Source organism: Marmota flaviventris, chromosome 14 (genome assembly GCF_047511675.1).
Source record: "Marmota flaviventris isolate mMarFla1 chromosome 14, mMarFla1.hap1, whole genome shotgun sequence".
NCBI lineage: Eukaryota > Metazoa > Chordata > Mammalia > Rodentia > Sciuridae > Marmota > Marmota flaviventris.
The window spans coordinates 93,538,916-93,558,457 of record NC_092511.1 but is presented as its reverse complement, the minus strand read 5'-3'; the positions used below and the strand labels follow the sequence as shown (position 1 = coordinate 93,558,457).

At 42.8% G+C, this 19,542-nt stretch overlaps 1 protein-coding gene across 5 annotated transcripts in view; it reads left to right on the top strand.

Annotated features, from left to right (window-relative positions):
* The first annotated feature begins 6,331 nt into the window (after window positions 1–6,331).
* Window positions 6,332–19,542, top strand: part of Il1r1 (interleukin 1 receptor type 1) — a 73,593-nt gene continuing 60,382 nt past the window's right edge. For 3 of the 5 annotated variants that reach the window (XM_071601912.1, XM_071601915.1, XM_071601916.1), the window contains exon 1: window positions 6,345–6,649. The gene's annotated coding sequence lies outside the window, so the exon portion shown is untranslated. Of the gene's footprint in view, window positions 6,650–10,518; window positions 10,638–19,542 lie in introns of all 5 variants that reach the window. The other 2 variants (XM_071601914.1, XM_071601911.1) reach the window with 2 other exon arrangements.

The window sequence follows — 19,542 nt, the reverse complement described above, 5'->3', positions numbered from 1 at the left end:
AGGAACTCACAGCAGCTGCAGCAATATCCAGGGAACTTGAGAGTGACCGTGGTTCTTGCTGTTGAGGCTCTAGTGACAGTCAGCAATCAGGGGTTTTCAAGTAAGTTGCAGTTTATCGGATCCCCATTTAATTGCATAATGCATGCACTAAAAATGATGATTGTGAAAGAACTACTTGTGACATGTGAAGCCAAAAAAGATTACAATGACTTATGTTTAAAGAAGAGGTGGAAATATTCCAGAATGCTAATACCAGTGGGGATTAGGTGGCAAGATCTTGAGTGTTTTTAAAATCTTCTCTTTATTGCCTTTCCCCCCCATATCTTCTGTGTCATTTATTTTTTAAACAAAGGTATTTTTAAAATCTGTATTAATCAGAACTGTTGAATCTTCCTATAAATTTATTGGTTCCAGTCAACTAGGTCAGAAAGCAGCTGTAGACAATGCAATTTCATCTAATGATAAATTAGACACTTTTATTGGACTGTGACTCATGTTTGAGCTTGAAACATAAGAATACAAGTCATATATCTTCTTCCCTTATTAAAAAGAATAACTTCCTTATTCACTGACAGAACTGAAAAATGGCATCTGTTGTGTTTTTGGCTATGAGGTGTCCCTCCAAAGCTCCTGTGTTCATGCAGGAATGTTCAGAGAAGGGATGATTGGACTACAAGAGATGTAACCTAATCAGTCATCCTAGTTTGACAGGACGGGATGGTAACTGTGGGCTGCTGAGGCATGGCTGGGTCACTGAGGACATGTCCTGGAAGATTTCCTTTTCCCCAAGGTCCCTTCCCCTTTTGTCTTTCTCTGCTTCCTGGACACGGTGAACAGAGCAGCGTTCCCCATCCACCATGCCCTTCTGACATGATGTTCTGCCTCAACATGGGCCCAGAGCAAAGACTCCATCCCTGTGAATTAAACCTCTGAAATTGTCAGCTCAAAATAAACCTTACCTTGTCTAATTTATTTTTGTCAGGTATATTGGTCACAGTGACAAAAAGTTGACTAACACAGCATCCAAAGTTTACAGAAATATACCATGAAAGATTGAGAGGAAAAGAAATCGAAGTCTGTAGATCTAAAGTTTGGCCTTGGATTTGACCTTACTAACTTCAGTTTCTTATATCAAAATGTGAACGATGAGAAAATTCTTTGCCTGGCTAACACATGGATTTATTATGAGAGTAAAACAAAACCATAGAGCCCCCAAACGAATCCCCCCCAAATCAGAGAGGCTAGAGGAAGCAATCCATTAGATTGTCATGCCCATCCAAGTGGCCATTGTTGGAATGCTTCAAAGATGGGGAAAATACCATCTTTAGGTTTGGCCCATTTCATTATCAAACTCTGTTGTTAAAAGGGTCTTGCTTATGCTCATCTCTTGAACTTTCTACCCAATTTTTCCAGTTGCATCTCTGAGGTAGGGCAACTGGACCCCAGGCATGGCTGGATAGCTCCCAGGTGTACAGATAGCAATTCTCTCGGTCCACTGGCTGGGGGCAGGGGGAGAGCCTGCTGCTCTACTCTGGCAACAAGAAGCCCTTGCTATGGCTTTTTCTGAGTGCCATGATGGGAAAATTCTTGGAAAGTACCACCCTGAACCCTACAGTGACCACTCTCTGTTGTATTAGAAGTCACATTTTCAGAAAGGCAGCTAAGCACATGTCATCCATAGTGGTTTAGTTAATCAAGATCCCAGCATTTGTTTTTTTTGTTTGTTTGTTTTTCTATCTGTATTTTTGCTTTTATGGATGCCCTAGCCTGTATTTATGAAATTAGGTTTAGAAAGTAAGAATGGGATTTTAGATTTATGTTAAATTCCATTTGTTACATTTGGCTCATGGTTCCATTCTAATGGAACCGTGGAACTTTTGGGATTCTGATTCTCTTACTCAAGGAATTCACAGTCCAGGATGTGGTGAACTTCGTAGCTCCGCCCTTATGCTGTAGGAACCTGATCTGTACTTCCAGCTTCCTCACCCATCTCTGGCTTGGTCTTGAGATATTCTTTTCTACATTCATGTCCCTTGGGGGACAAATCACATCAGAATCATAGAACCTTGAAATTTTTTAAAAAATGTATTTCTTCCTTCCTGCTCTCTCTCCTCTCTTGCATCCCTCTGCTGTGGATTCTACAGCCAAAGGATAACCATGACCATGTCCACACCCACCTGGCTGCCTCTTTCCTGAGAGGAGAGGTCAGCTGCATATAGAGGAAGCAGGATGCCATCAAGCACCAAGCCTGTTGACTAGAACCCGCTCTTCCAACTGACCATTTATCACAGAATATGGGAGGCTGCATGTGTATCTAACTCGGCTAAGCACATGGTCCATTTTTCTCACAAGACAGGAATTTTCAATTGCTTTCAGGAAGTCCTGATTCACCAAGCTTTACAGCGTTCTGCCCAATCTCCCCATCGGACAAAAGATTGAATGAGCTTCACTAGACTTGGCTGGTTTAGTGAATTCGTGCTTTTCCTTGGCAATTGTGGCTCCAGGAAGCACCGAAAGACTAGACTCTCTGTGACCGAAACCCCCTCAGACCCAGAAATGGACGTGGACTGTCTGTCTGAAAGAATGGAGGATGAGGGTGCATCCTCCTCAGAGGGCTGGTCAGAAGCTGGGGGACACGGTGTAGTTTGGTGAACTGGGAGTCACAGGATGGTCTGAATGGCTCATGTGTCATTGCCTGGAACAGGAGTGAAATCAGCAGGCAGCCAATCAAGCCTGATTCTCCAGGCTGACCGCCAAGGTTACAAGGCGGCCATTGGGCACGGTGTGATGACTGTTCTGTGTACAGGGACAAGGGTTAAACTAATAGAATGTGTCGCTGGAAGGCCTTTTAGAGACTGCCTAATTTAATTACAGAATTGCCGGACCTCATAAAACAGGCTTACAGCCCTTTCTTGATGACCCATAGCATTTTAAAGGGAGAGCCAAGACTAGATTCAGGGCATGCACGCTGGCACTCCCACACATACACGTGCACACACGTACACACACACTCACACACACATGCACAGCTGGACTGTCCATGCGTCTTCAGTCTCCTTTCTCCCCCATTGTGATATGTAGGAAACACATGCATTTTAATTACATTAAACATCTTCTTAAATGTAAATCAATTCTGAATGTGAAAACTTTCCCAGGAAAATAGATGAGTTAGCGCTGACCTTTCATGTATGAGTACACACATTCTGGAGTTCTTTAAAGATCACGTTTACCAATAAAATTGTGTTATGATGTTGTCTCTTGATAGTTTAATATTAAAAGCTCTGGGCGTGGCTCAGTGAATGCTATCCTGTAGCACTCATGAGGGACCCTGGAGGTTTGGAGATTTTCCATTAACTTCTAGTATTGAATTTTTGTTGCCAACGATGACTCTTTGTTTCCCCTGAACTCTGTAAGGGAAGAGAGTGCTGAGAAAACTCAGGCAGGAGTGAGTGTGTATGCATGAGTGCATATGTGTGTGTCACACCTATTAACAAATGTGCGCCGATTCCTGACATTTTTTTCTCTTTGTTGAGAAGTGGGAAGGAGAGAGAGAAAAAAGCGTATGGAGCAGAAAAGAGGACCACAAAAATCCTTGACATGAAATCTTTCCCTTTCACTGTTCAGTAAAGATAATGGTTTAAGAAAAATTGGGGTGACAAAGTTCTACTTGAAGAGGCCAATGCCTGTGGTGGGCTGTGTCTAGGCCACTGTTGACTAGACCGCAAGCTTGTTGGAACCAAGGGCTGGGCTTCCAGATCTCTGTGACTCTTCGGGGGCCTTGCAACCCTTGGGAAGCCAGAGGCATCTCTGGAATGAATTCAGCCTTTAGCACCATCTGCTGTGGGTCAGCGGTCTGGGAAGATACACTGCTTATTGCTGAGAGTATTCCGGTGACTGGTGACCGCGGGCTCACTGGGAGGCATTGTCACAAAGCTGCAAACCACCACTGTGACAGCTTCTCCTTGCTGGCCTCTTCGCATCTTCTCTGAGCCTCTCTGCTGTTTTTCTTTCTTAACGGGAGGAAACATCAAAAAAGGAGAAAAAAGTAGGAAGAGGAACAGGAGGAGGGATTGGAGGGGGAAGAAGGAGGGAGAGGAAGGCAGAGGAGGAGGAGCAGGGAGAGGAAAAGGGAGTGGAGGGGAATCAAAAGAGGGAGGGAGTTGGATAGGAAGAAGGCGGCCTAGGAGGACTGGGAGGAGCAGGGTGAGGAAGAGGAGGTACCGGGGAGCCAGAGGCAAGAGTATGGCGCGCTGTGCAAAGAAGTAGGTCGGACTCTTTCCTGCACAATGTCCCTCCCTCAGCTTCCTCGGCTGCTCTCAATCTCTGCTGAGGGTGCCGGGACACTTTGGTGGCAGATAATTGAAAACCTGACCCAAATGACCTGACTTAAAAAACAAAACAAACAAATCCCAAACCAAAGAGGATCTATTGGCCTCCACCCCTGAGCAGTCCAGAGATAATATGTGTTGGATTCGTTTCTAGCACTTTCTCTGTACTTGTCTAGAAGCCCTTCCCTGTGCATGGACTTATTCCTCAAGCTATTTCCCTTTTTGCTTAAGAAGGGTGTCAACAGCTGTCCTCTTTAGAGGTTAGCTCCCCACTACTGTCCAACAGGAGCTCTGAACCCACGGACACGGTCAGGAGCACTCTGTGTGCTGATGAGCTTTGCCCTGGGCAAGCTTGTCTCTAGTTGTTTTTGGACAGAAGGGAGGTTTACCCAAGTTGGCTCAGACCAGAGGGGCTGCCCTTGGGGTTGGAGTGGAGCCTGTCCCTCCCAAGATTCCACCTTGGAGGCAGGTGGAAATTTCCACCTGACCTCTGAGAGACATGTCAGGTGTCTCAATGTGTTTATGTCTTCAGCCGTCTGTTGATTCACCAGATGGCTTAGACTTGAACATCCACATTAGGGATAGGTTAGAACTGTCAGCAAAACCTCTCTGGGGATATTGCCTTGAACTTCAGGACCATTGTACTTATTAATGTTGTTACCATCCCTGTCCATGGCTAAATTGGAACATTTGTGTTCTCAATAAGAGGTAATTAATCTACCAATTAATCACAGCTGCTTCGTCATTGCCTAGAATGGGTTGTCCTCTGGGAAGGGTACCAAGAAGTGTGAGACTGACTGCTAGGAAATTGCACAGTTCCTGAGTAGATAAGCCCTGTTCCCAAATAAATTGTGCTGAATCTCAGGTAAGACTTGAAGAGCAGCACTGGACTGAACTCCACCTGGGCTCCATCCCTGCCTGGCTAAGGGATCTAGAGAAGGGTACTTGACTAGTTTCCTCATCTGTAGAATGGGATCAAATAATTTAAATTTCCTAGAAGAGGTCCTGGCATGGATCACTTGCTATCCCTGTTAATAGCACCGAGAGAAGGCATGGGTTCAGAGCAGGAGGAATCACCCCAGGGAGCGGTGGAGGTGTGCTTGAGAGAACAGGGGCCAAGACCAGAACATGGAAAGAGGGGCAAAGAGGTGGTGGGAGGTGCATTGGGTAGGTTCACATTCCACAGGGTAAGGAAGAAAATGGCAGAATAGGAGCTGCAGAGGTAACAGTAGGACTGAAGGTGTAAATGATGTTTCTAGAGTCAGTGCAAAGGTTTCTGGGAAAGGGCAATGGAAGCAGTAGTGGACATGCATTTGGGACCAGCAAATGGGGGCTTTGAGTGCTGGAATAGGAGGTTTGACTGACTTCCTCCCTGCGCTGAGGTTTTTGGTTAGCACCAAGACAGACTGGACTCTGCATTACACTGAGAACACTCATAGCAATGCCGGGCACATGAGGGGCTTTAGGACATGAGAATGGACCCTGCCAGCTCAGCTTCCCAAGTGCAGATCAGTCCGGCTATGGCTCCCGTCTCCCTATGCCCCCCCTGCTCTGGAGCATCAGTCCTGAGCCGAGGAGAGTAGGAGGGCTGTCTCGCATCCAGGATGCAGAGAAGAGAGACTTCCAGTGTTCTCGGGGCAGGCGACAGAGGTGGTGGGCACCATTAAGCAGAGAGTTTGGATGTCTGGAACGTGACCAGAACCGAATGCGGGGGGTAGGGGGGTGGGGGGGTCCCTCGGAGCAATTGCTCACTGAGGCTGAGAGTGAAGGAGACAAGACTCCAGGCCTGGCCCCGAGTGGTCAGGACCCTGATGGTGAGGCCACTGTCACCAGCCTGGTGCAGGTTTAATGCAAGGTCATGAGGAGAGAGACAACAGCCTTGTGAAACATTGGAGGTTAATGTGCAGTGAGGGTATTGGTGTTTCGTAAGGGCTTGGCACGTTTGCCGAATGATTCTGGCTGGCCGCCCAGGTCTGGATTTCCTGTTCATAGCTCCCCAGATGTGTCACTGCCGAAGGATTAAAGCCTTCAGAGTCCCTGACATAGGCGTCACCAGGAGCCCACTTTCTCTGAGTTGTCTGACAAGATATGAGGTGTCATTCTCATGTGACACAGACCCTAATCCAGGGCTCTTTGGGAAAGGGGGAGAAAAGCATTAGGAAAACTATCCAGGGCTGACTTCAGAATGTGCTTTTGTTTTTAATAACCAGCGTCAACCAGCAGGCTTCATTGGGGGGAAGAAAACTTGCTGAATTATCCTGAGAGCGGCCGCTTCCTACGAGGCCAGCCATTTCCAAATGCCCCAACGATGAACAGAAACGGTAAGATGATTAATTGCCCGTTAGGTTTTTTTTTTTTTTCCTGGTGGTGGTGGTGGGGGGGAGTTTCTTGGAGTTAGGTGTGGCTCTGTAGGCACATTAAACCTTCAGGTGTGTGTATGAGCCATATTAAAAGATCACTTATGATCACCTATGCTTTATTTAATGGCAAATTTACTAATGACTGTATACTACTGATAAGCCATAAAGTTATGTGACTTTAGGAAGTATAGAGGGTTATAAATGATGGGCATTATAAATAAGATCCTCTTATAATGCTGGTGTGGATGTTAGGATTAAGATATATCACTTTCTGTTAAGCATCTACAGTTTTAAAGGGGCATAATCTCACTCAAAATTTTGCAGGAGGCTTAACAAGACTTCACGGTTATAATGCACTATGATCCCAGTGACTCAGGAGGCTGAGGCAGAAATATCACATGTTCAAGGCCAGCCTCCGCAATTTAGCGAGACTCTGTCTCAAAATCAAAAAATAAAAAGGATCAGGGGTGTAGCTCAGTAATGAAAGTGCTCCTGCATTCAGTTTTCAGTATATAATGATGATGATGATGATGATGATGTCACAATGCATTATGCTGGCAAGACTTGTACATGATTCCTTTGATAAGGGCTTAAAATGTAACATGAAAAGCACAGGATGACTTACTATAGGGAGCTTTGCAAAGGTTACACATAGACCTGTAGAGAAGACTGTGCCCTCTGAGAGGGGATTAGAAACTGCCTTTCTTATTGGGCATCTTCACCTCTATGATTCCTAACAACGGTGTGTTGTTGTGGGAAAGAGTCAGAAAATGAGACAGAACAGGACAGATTAAGGGAAGGAAATAAGAGGACGAAATGAGGTTCTATCCATGCCACTCACTTCAATTCAGTTTATATCTCTCTGCTGCTCTTAGGCAAAATGTTACTTTTGCACTGTGTTTGTGAGAGTGTGAATTGAAGGATGGTGGAAAAGGATGCTCTAAAAGGAGCAGCCGGTGGTCAGCAGGTGTGGAGAGTCAAACATTCACTAAGAACAACTGGAGAACAGTGGTGGGTGTGTCCAGTGCCTGGGATTTCTGTTCATCATAAATGGGTTGATCTGTTGGAAGAAAGAAGATGTGATTGTCCAGAATGACGCAGGAATGCTTTCTGAGATGAACTTGACCTTCCCAGTACAACATGCAGCTAATCTTTGAACCCATGAGCCCTATTTGCACAAGCCTAGTTTACTCAGGAGAAAAACTTGACAGCCAGGTCAAGGAATGGTGGAGACCCACTTTTAAAATATGCCCTTCATAAATCTACACCAATATCACATGCTCATGGTCAAAATAATAAAATTTAAAAAATAATACATTTAGATAATTTAAAAAGATGAAAAATAGCAACATATCACTATGAGAGAAATTCTACAAACTGATCAACCCTAATCGGAAAATCTGAAGTCCAAAATAGTCCAAATTGGATTTTAGAGCATTTCAGATTTTGGGATCAGGAATGCTTAATTAGGAAAATCGATTCCAAAATTCCAAAATCTACAAAACTCTGAAATATGAAAGACTTCTGGCCAAGCATTGGATAAGAGATACTGAGCCTGTACTAACATTTTGGTGGGTATCTTTTTCTCTGAATGTATTCACATCTTGAAGAAATATACTTGTCCTGTGCACGCTGTTTTGTTACATGCGTTTACCTCTCAGCAATATATTGTGAGCATCTGTGGCAATGGATTTCCTTCTACCACTGCTTTTAAATTAGATTGGATAGATAATTTATTGAATTATTTGACAGATATTTGATTATTACTTTTTCTATTATTAACGGTGTGAAAACTAACATCTTTGCTGCTACACCTTTGTATCTCTTCTTGAATATTCCCTGGGGATAAATTTCTAGAGGTAAAATTTCAGGGTCAAAGGACATAAGAATTTTTAAAGCTCTTGAACTCTGCTTCTAGATCAATCCTGGGAATGTGCTGTTAATTGATATGCCCATGAGCAATGTCTGAATTCCATTTTCTAGTATGTTTATCAGCATTGGGTTTTACCATTTTAAAAAACAACTTGTTCTAACCTGAAATCACCGGCAAAAGCTATTTTTGTTGTCCTAGTTTACTTTAAGAAACACTTAGTAAAACCTCCTGGCTTCCTCTTTTGTCCCCTTGGGTTTGGTTTCTTACTTCTTGGTTACTCATCGCCGAAGCCTTCACCTTTTATCGTAACTTGTGTCAACCTAATTTCTGAGGTCTGTGGCCTCATTTGATGTCTCTCCGAAAGTGTGCTCAGAGTGGTGAAGCAGAAGCTTTTGCTTCTGATGAACCACCTGGGGTAAACCTCACTTTTATGATTTTTTTTCCTCTTTTTTTAGTTGTAACATTTAGAGAAGTTCCATGCAGAGGCTCATGCCTATAGTCCCAGCTACTCGGGAGCTGAGGCAAGGGGACATCCTGAGCCAGGGAGTTTGAGATCAGCTTGGGCAGCATAGTGACACCTTCCCTGTCTCTTAAAAAAAAGAAGGAAAGAAAGAAAAGAAAAGGAAAAAAAAAAAGGTAGAGACAAGGCCTGTTCTATCCATGCCACAAACTGCCCTGAGAATATAGAGCAGCAGGATAGAGGACCTTTTTCTATTAATGGAAAAAAATGCAATTGCAAAATGATTTTATCATTATTGTTGTTATTACTACATGCGGAGTATCCCTATCCAAAATGCTTGGGATCTGAAATGTTTCAGATTTATTTCAGAGTTTTTCAGATTTTTTTTTCATGTATATTTTACTGGTTGAATATCCCTAATCTGAAAATCCAAGATGCTCCAAAATTTCAAACATTTTTTTATTATGTCAGTGCTCAAAAAATATCAGATTTTGGAGCATTTTGTTCTTTTCCATTTAGATTGCAAATGCTCAAGTCTTATAATTTATCTATGTCTTACTTTCTGTAATATATATAGTTTCTGAAGAGCAGCACACCAAAACTTTGATGATGTCTTCCAATTCTAAACTTGGAAAATGTATGTGTCTGTGTGGGGGTGTGTTTATACATGTGTGGGTGTGTGTTTATGAATGTGTGCGTTTGTGTGTTTGTGCACTCCTGAGTGACAACATGCTTCTTGGTTTTAGATTCAGCAGCCAGTATTTGGTATGTTCCAGTAGCACATGGAATACTTTAGATTAAAAATGGTTTCTGATTTGCTAGTTACTTATTCCACTTGAGTCCAGGACCATGTGCCACGTTCTTCACGCTGCGTTGTGGTCATTCCTGTGCATTACCCTGGTCCCTGTTCTGACAGCTCTGAAGGACAGGGACAGGTTTCATGTGTTTTTCCTCCCCAGGGGTGGGTGTGGGGCCCTTCGCTGTGAGAGTTCAGTAAACACTTTGTGAATGGGTCAATATAAGGGAAATACAAAATATGTTTACCCAATTCTGCAGAAGAGGAACATTCCAAAACAGGAATCACAGAAGATTTTAAAAATCAACCCAAATGGAGCTTTTTAAGGCCAAGTGGATTGTTTTAGTTTAGTTTAGGTGGATTTCAGTTTCTAATGGGTAAATTCTTAAAATCTCTGAATAGAGTTTTATGAAGCAATTGAAGGTAAGACAAGGGTAGTTCCTGCAAAAGGGAGAGCCAAGGACCAGTCTCCTGGAGGTGGTGAGAATGTGAAAGTCTTTAAGGAAAGAGGGACAAAGATTTTTACTCTGACCTTATGGTAAATAAAAATCAGGGCCAAACTGACATTTAAGAATGGTTCAAACTTGGTTCTGAATAATAGTAATAGCTAATACTTAATGGGGTATTATTATATGTGAGACCTGGCTCTAAGTACTTCATATTAACATACAAAGTATTCATTATTATGATTTATGCTGCAGATTAGAAAAGGGAGGCACCGAGAAGTGATTTGCTTGAAGTCACGTGAGTGAGTAGTGAGTATAGAGCTGGAGTCCGAGTGCAGAGTCTCAGTGTGGAGCTGAGGGGACTGTGAAGGTAGGTCCAGCTGAACTTTGGAGACAATGACACGTGGTTTCAGTGCTACTGCTGATGTCTGTGCTGCTTACTTGGGTCTACAGTTACCACTATTGAGTCTTCCTTAATGGACATTAACTGTTCTTGGTTTTTGATATATATTATCTTACATCTTTCTTACAACCTTGCAAGATTGGTACAAGATGAACATCATTAATCAAAAAATCCAAAATTTGGAACTTTTTGATCACAAACACAATGCCACAAGTAGAAAATCCCATACTGTGAAACTTTGTTTCATGCACAAAATTATTAAGAATATTGTATCAGATAATGTGTATAGATGTAACATAAATGAATTTTGTATTTAGACTTGGATCCTATCCTAAGATAACTCGTGTATGTGCAAATGTTCCAAGATCTGAAAAAAAAAATTCAAAATCTGAAACAGTTTTGGTCCCAAGCATTTCAGATAAAGGATAGTCAACTGGTTTCATTATCATCTAGGGGCAAACATGCTGAGATCCCGAGAAGTTCAGCCATATTCCAGATCTAGGGCCAGCCATGCCCAGATGCCCAAGATGGCAGCTAGTGAAAAAATATCCATCAATTCCCACCAACTTCATTTAGCTTTTAAGTCCAGATGCCACACTGGCTTGGACAACTGAGTGATTGCTGATGCTCTTGGTTCTTCCATCCAAAAGATGCGAAGGGTCCAATTCTGCTGCATTTGGAGTTCTGAGCCTGGAGACTCAGCCAAGTCACCCTTTCACTTGGAGGTTAGGGACAGCTCCACTTAAATTTCCTTGAATCTACATAAGCCAGTGCAAAATGGTCAGACCCAATCCTCCCTGGCAGGACTATCCAATTTACCTTGTCAACCCAGATATGATGAAGTTTAAAATATGTGGAAACACTTTCCTTATACTTCCCATCCACTGAGCCCCCAATCTTTACCAAGAAAGTGCAGAGAATGTCTCAGAGGAGGGTAGGGTGAATATGGTGGACGCTGGCTTGGGAGTGGAGGCCAGCTTCATTTTCTCCTGGGCAACTTATCTATCTTCTCTTTGCTTAGTTGTTTCATTTGTAAAATGGGGATGTGAATGTAATTAAAAATGGAATTTTACTTATCTTTTGGTTAAAAATTTCCATAAGATTTTGGAATTCTTAAATTTTTGGAGTAGATGATGCATGATTTAGTTCCTTTTGCATAGATAACACATTTGAAAAGGCTACTCAGTGAAGGCTCCCTCTCTTCCCTTTCCCCAGCCTCCTCTCTCCCTCTTCTTCACTGGAAGCAACTAAGAGTTTCTTGTATTTCTTTCCCTCTCTCTCACTAGTGGTGGGTACTGCTCTGCACTTTGTTCCATTTCTGTATCTGACATACTGTATTTTTAACCTATTGCTGGGCATCCAAGTTGCTTGCAGTCTTGATATTATAGCCAGTGTTGCCATGAGTAACAGCCTGCCCGTGTCATTTTGCAAAAGCGCAAGAATGTATATCTGTTGGCTAAACTTCTGGAAGTGTAGTTGTGCATAGGCTATGTGTATTTGTGACTTTTAAAAATGTTTTTATTGATGCATTATGATTATACATAATAGTAGGATTCGTTGTGACATATTCATACAGTACATTTGTGATTTTGACATCTGTCAAGATTTCCCATCCATTTCTAACCAGCTTATACCAATGAACAATCTCACCAGGGATGTTTGAGAAATATGTGCTTGTCAATGTTGTATGATATCAGGGGAGTTATTATTAAATTCTGGTAGTGTTGAAGGAGAAAGAGGTGAACTTGGTGTGCTTTTAAATTTCTCCTTTCATATCATGGCTGAGGTTGGGCACCTATTCACTTGGCTTAAAACCATTTCTGATCATCATTTATTAATTCAACAAATATTTTCCTAGCCTTGCTGTATGTCTAGCCACGTGAATACAAACATAAATTTGCAGTTGGGATGCCATGGTGGGTGAGGGGGATCTGGCTACTGCCAGGCAGCTGTACAAGTTGGCACACATTGTGAAAGGCACCAGGAAACAGACAGACAGGCCACTGAGATAGCGTCTGAGGGGCCGAGATCCACCTTGCTCTGGTGATTAGGATTCCTTCCGGGAAAGGATGAGGTCCGAAACATGAGAAGGATCCAGGACGCAGAGGGCAGAGGACACAGCAGCCTGACACTTGTGTGAGAAGCAGAATGGTCTCTTTATGGCTGGTGGAGGGTGAGGAAGGGATCTTGGAGGTGAGCTGGAGGCCGAGGTGGAGGCTGGATCATGGTGGGCATTTCAGGCTGAGGTAGGAGACTGAATTTTATTGAAAGTTTTGGGTAGACTTCAGTCCCAGGCTGGGAAGATACAACCAGAGCCTGTAAATGTTTACCTAGTAGACCGCAATTGCCCACCTGGATGATATCAGGGAGGCATGGTTCCTACGCTTGAGCACATTTGATTTGTTGTGTTTGCCATAGAGAGATCATGACAGGCAGGACACTAGGTGTAGGGCTGGCACCCAGCCCTGTGCTCACTGTGAGACAAGTGACAAAAGCTCTACCTCCATAGGGCTGTGGAGATGCTTTATAAAAGCACATTCTACCTCTCCCAGAAATAAAACTCTATTTGCAAAGATCTCTTCATTCATTATTTCATATAATACTAAGTAGATTTTTCTTTTTTAAAAATTCTGGGGCTTGAACCCAGGGTTTTACACATGCTAGGCAAGTGTTCTACCACTGAGCTACATCCCCAACCCTCACTGACTTGACCAATGATTACTGTGTCCAGTCTCTGCTGAGCATCGTTCTAGATGCTGGTGATGGTGAGTGGAAGAGAGGGTAGAAAGGAAAACACAAAGATCTAGAAAACTCAGAGAAGCTTGTAATTCAGTTGTGAGATGAAATTAAATGTCCACAATAAAAAAGAAAGCAGGGAGTGGGTGAGTGGAGGGCCCACCTACCTTGGGGTTCTACACGAGAACTTTGGCTTTCTGTGTGAGCTACTGGTAAATCTTCTGCTGATGGGGGTGGGCTGCTTGATGTTGGGAGTTCTTCAGGGATTGGGGACCAGGAGACAGCCGTAGGCTGCAAGGTCAGCTTATGACTCAGTGAGCTTCACCTCCTGAACCAGGGACAAGAGAGCAGGTTCTGCCTCTGAGAAGTGACTCCACAGGTGAATGGTTCAGACAGAATTGCCCCAATCAGACTCGACATGGTACAGGTTGTCCAGTGAACTTGCTGGGTAAACAAGGCTGCAAAAGGAATGTAGTTATCTCTCATTGTCTGGAGGGCATTGCTTCCAGAATCTTCTGTGGATACCAAAATCTGAGGATGTTCAAGTCTGATGTATATTAGTGTAGTACTTGCATAGAACATGTGCACCGTACTCTGTATACTTTAATTCATCTCTAGATTACTCTGTATAATAACTAATGCAATGTAAATGCTTCACACATTGTTGTTATGCTATACTGTTTCAGGAGTAGGGACAGAAAAGAATTCTGTACATGTTCAGTACAGACACACATTCTTTATTTCTTTTGTATATTTTCAGTCCACAATTGGCTGACTCCATAGATGTGAAATTTCAGATGCAGAGGGCAGACTGTAATTTCAAAAAAGAAGTCCAGAAACATATTTATAAAACTTGAAATATGCCTGTGATGATAATTGAGAAAAATACTTTAGGAATCAGAGAGTTTTAGGTTTTTCTCTCTGTTTGCCCTGGATGTTTGAATGTGTGCCCCCCCAAATTCATAGGTTGACTCCCTCATCCCAATGTGAAGTTTCTTCTGGAAGTAATTAGGTTGTGAGGGCAAAGCCCTCTCGAATGGGATCAACCCCATTATAAGAAGGGGACAGAGAGCTAGCTTGATTTCTTTTGGCCATGTAGGGATACAAGGAGAAATCAGCTCTCTGCAAACCAGGAAGTGGGCCATTACCCGACATTGGATATGCTGACATCTTGATCTTGTATACCCAGCCTCCAGAACTACGAGAAATTAATGTCTGTCATTTAAACCATCCAGTCCAACTTGTTACAGAAACCTGAACGGACTAAGATGCTGTCTGATCAGTCTAGGAGAGCAGCACAATTGGCTTTAAAGATTACACTTTCAGTAGGGATTTTAGCAGAATTTTATAATGCTCCAAGAATGAAGGAACAAATGAATGATGACATTGCTATAGAATTAGCGCATTTGTGTTGGCATGTGGTGTCTTTTGTGGATGTTTGCCTTCCTTTATTAGTCAAGGAGAAATTATTGGACGTGAACACACTTATGAGCTGTCCCCTGTCTTTTTTGTAAAGATGCCGAAACTCTCAACACTGGTTTCCTTCTTTTCTGAGGCACAGTGTTGCTTTTGATGGCTGGAGTTGCTCAGACATTTACAACCAATAACCGTCTAACATAAGCCACAAAACCAACATATCCCCAAGCCATAATTATGCCCCCAGAGATTGATGTGGCTTCCCTAATTCTATTCCCGGAGTTAGTGAGAGGGTCGAACTTGACTGGAAGTCCTGGGAGAACTATTGTTAGGCATTTTCTTGCCTGTGATTTTATTTTATTTATTTTATTTTCTGGCCCCTACCTCTCTCTGGCTCTGTTCAAGGCTAATGTGAAGCCATACCAGTGATTTGCAGCCATCCTGTCTTGGGGGCTGTACCCACAGCATTCGGCTTCCTTGGCAAGGCAGGCAGCTCACGTGGCAGTTCCAGAACAAACAAGAATCAGTAGTCTTCAGTCTCCTCCCTGCTCTGTCCGAGAGCTTTACGGACATTACGTATTTCCCACCCAGGTTTTATAATTATCACCAATTTGTTCCAAAGAAAACTGAGGCTGAGTAGCTAAGTTTCTTCAGGTTGCAGCAAATAAATAGCAGACTTGGGATTTGAACGTGAGTCCCTTGGACTCTCAAACCTCTTTCCGTGTCATCGTGTTGAAATGACAAGCTGACCCGAGTTAGGAAAACCCTGGTTTATGGAACAATGCTTGTAAGAGGTCTGGATGCTTCTCAACTTACAACTGGGTTATGCTCTGAGAAACCCATTGTAAGTTGAAACTATCCTAAAAATGCATTTGATCCTCTGATGAGCACCATCACTTAGCTGCAGAGCATACTGTGGAGCACTGGCTGTTCTCCCTGGTGATTATGGGGCTTTGTGAGAGCTGCAGCTCACTTCCACCACCTGGTATCAAGAGAGTGTCACACTGCATATCATTAGCTCAGGAAAAGATCCAAATTCACATTCCCCAGTATGGTTTCTACTGAATGGGTATCATTTTTTGAGCCATTGTAAAATAAAAAACATACATATGTGTGCGCGCGCGGGAAGACACACACACACACACACACACACACACACACACTGAACCGTTGTAAACCAGGGACTGTTTGAAGTTGAAGGTGTGGGTCCTGAGTTTTTCGGAATTTGTTCACATCAAGCCTGAGACTCTCAATTCCTTCCACTACCTCTGAGAGATCATCTAAATTGGCCCACGTTATCTGTAAGCTAGTGTAAAAAACTTTTTGGTACTGGGAAGTGAATCCAGGGGCACTTAATCACTGAGCTATATCCTCAGTCTGTTTATTTTTTTATTTGGAGACAGGGTCTTGCTATGTTGCTTAAGGCCTCACTACGTTTCTGAGGCTGGTTTTGAACTTGTAATCCTCCTGTCTCAGCCTCCCAAGGCACTGGGATTACAGGTGTGTGCCACTGCACCCAGCTGTGAGCTAGTTTTAAGAAGAGACATTTTATGCAAGCTTGATGTTTTTTTTTTTTTAGCCTACAAAATAATCAGGTAGAGAGTCTTTGAAAATTAAAACAAGTAAAAAATGAGATAGGGCATTGACGTGCACATTTAAGTGTCATAGGAAGTTGGTAGTTATTTCTTTGGAGTAGTTAAACAGACTCTTCTGGAAGCAGGTGGGAAAAACCTGGTTTTACCAATTGCATCATCTTTCTGTTATAGTCTATAAAACCATATGCAAAAATTCACAGGATTTCTTCCTGAGAGGGAAAATACATGACTATTAGCAGCAGTGATGGTGTGTGTATTGAAACTTACTTTGAAAAATCTCATGTGAACTTGACATAACTACCTTTTTGAATGAATTGTCTTCAGGGCTTAAGTCTTTCTCTACATCAGCCTCGGTTCTTGAGCTGACTCAGAGGGAAAAAGAGAGGTTACATTTTTGCTATTGTAATAATGTGGGAAATTACATTCAACATCACTCACCATACTTGAATAGATCATCAACCTCAAACTCTGAGATTTATGTAACTGCGAGATCAGAATTCTAAACTTTTTCCACAGTCAAAAATTTGGTAAGGTAATGTGGCAGAGTGTATAGAAAACCAGGTTCACAGGACATTGAATAACACTGGGGCTTTGGGGCAGAGACAGGCACTTCCTTTAGTCTGCAGCTGATGTCCATACCACAAATTGTTGTTTTAGGGAAATCTGGTGGGTGCGAATCAGTCCCTGAAGCCAAATTTACTTCAGGCCTTGCTTTGTCTGCCAAGAATGCATAGAAAATGGGCATTGCTGCCTGCAAATAGGGTCAGATTCTGCTGAAAAGAATTAGTCTCTATTTTATAGGTGGTAGTTTTCAACCCTGGCTGCATAGTAGAATTACCTGGGGAACCTTGACCACACTGAGGCCTGAGCTCAGAACCCTGAGGTTCTGATAGGGTGGATCCGCATATAGCCCTGGTTTTCAAAACTCTCCTGATGATTATACTGTGTGGCTAATACCGCATTATGTGGGTAAGAACCACTGACCCAGGAAGTATTCATCCGTCAAGTCAATAAATTACCCAAGTAAACAAGAAGCTGGCTAAATCAAGTTTGTTCAGAGAGATTGCCAGATCCCACCTGCTTGGGGCAAGTAGGGTCATTTCTCAGAAAACCTTGTCCCTGGAAGTTATTAAAGGCCCTCTACCTCCTGAGCGTGCCTCCCATTTTCCAAGGGCTTAAGAAATGTAAATGTAGCTATTTTCATTCATTGGGCAAATATTTAAACAACTGCTGTGTTCAAGCTACAGTCAATCAGATAGAGCTAGATAGAATCTTTAATCATCTTCAGTAGCCAGGGAGAGAAGAACTCAAGCAGTACAAAATAGGGGTTGCCAAGTGCCATCGGATGGGGGAGATGAAAATTGCAGTGTTTCAGAGGAGGGAAAGAGAGTTGCTAGTTTCTGCTGGTGGAAGGGCTTGGAAAGTCTGATCATCCTCAGCAAAAAGTGGTACCCTAGATGAATGGGTCTTGAAGAGAAGAGGGCCACGGGAGGGCTTCAGCTCGAAGAGAAAGAAGTATTCTGACCACAGGCAGGGAAAAAGCTAGAGCCTGGGAAAGCTTGGAAGGACAGCCAGGAGAGAAACTGGTCCAGTGAGGGAGAGGGGGGTTGAAACCAATGAGCGGGCTCGGCTTTACTGGGGAGCCAATGGCGAACCCCAGGTGGCAGGCTTTAACTTCTGAGGCAAGGACAAGTAAAGAGTTTGCTCAGCACAATGCATGCAGCTAATTTGGATTATTAAGAAAAGGGTGTGTGTGTTTTGGTCTCATTGTCCAATTTAATTACATGAAAAAGAAGTCAAGGTAGGTTACCCAGGTGCCACATCCTCTGCTTTGCCTGGACGAGGTGGGCGAATTGCATCCGGGCAAATCAGACTCCCTCTAATCCTTTGCCGCCTCATTCATCTCTCCTTCTCTCTAACTTTAACACTTTCTTGGTCCCTCCTTAGTCACCCACCTGCAAGAGAAGTTGAAGGGCTTTTCTTTTGCCCCCACATAATTTTGGTGTCAAAAGGAGTTAACAGCAAAACCCTGACGACAGAAAGCAAAAGTTTGTTAAGATTTTCGATGTAAGCACAGCATGTACTTAGCAATTTGGGACCACTTTGACCCTTCAGTACATATGGCAACTGTTCTTTGTTTATTATTTATTTTTCATACTACCAAGATAAAGTATAAGGGTCAACCAGATTTGGGCAAAAACAGCCACGATTTCTGTAAATGGCGTTTTTTGGACTGATTTTATTCCTCTAAATGCTCTTCCATGTATTCTGAGAATCTTCTTTGTAAGGAAGCCTGTGAACACTGCTGGTGATTCAGCCTAGAAGAGAAGTTGAGGGACATGGACTTTCCTATAGCTGAGCTCACTTTGTCAAAGTCTGATTTTAAGTCATCAAAAGGTATTTGATGCATGTTTTGTGCTGTTTTGAAATATTGGTGGATAGGAAAAAGAAAAAAAATATGGTGGTCCTGAAAAACCTCTTTCCCTCTTGATTTGCTTTTCCTTCCATTGGGGGAAATGGGTGTAATCTTGTTGGCCAACTTTCTACACTGGGTCCTTTCCTAGGCTTTCCTTTATGACAAGGCTAATATTTTGCTAGATACAATTTTCATGTGGATAGTTTCTTAGTTTCACTTCCTAGTGTTCTCATGTTAATTCACAATTCCCTTGTGACGTGCTTGGCTAAGTTGGAAAGAATCTCATATAAGCAGGGAAGAAAAAAAACAATCACATTTAAAAGATGCCTCATTACATATAAATCTCGGACACATGACTAAGTAAGAAAATAAAATATTGAAAGGTCTTAGTCTCCATCCCCCACTCTGCCCCAAGAAAGTTTTAGTTTTAATGTCTTGGCTTGAAATATGAGCAATGTTGTCCCATTACATTTTTTCTTATCAAACCACATGTCTGGTTTGGAATGAGAAGACATCCTTACTCTATGTATTATGTACTTGAAATGGTAGCAGCTTCTCTGCCTATCTTTGGGGTCACAAAATAATAACGACAACAAGCACCTCTTAGGTGCCAATTACCACAATACGCACATTATCTATATTTTTGTCATCCCAAAGGTGGGCTTTATCATCCCCATGAGCAGACGAGGGGACTGGGGCTGATAAGGTCCCTC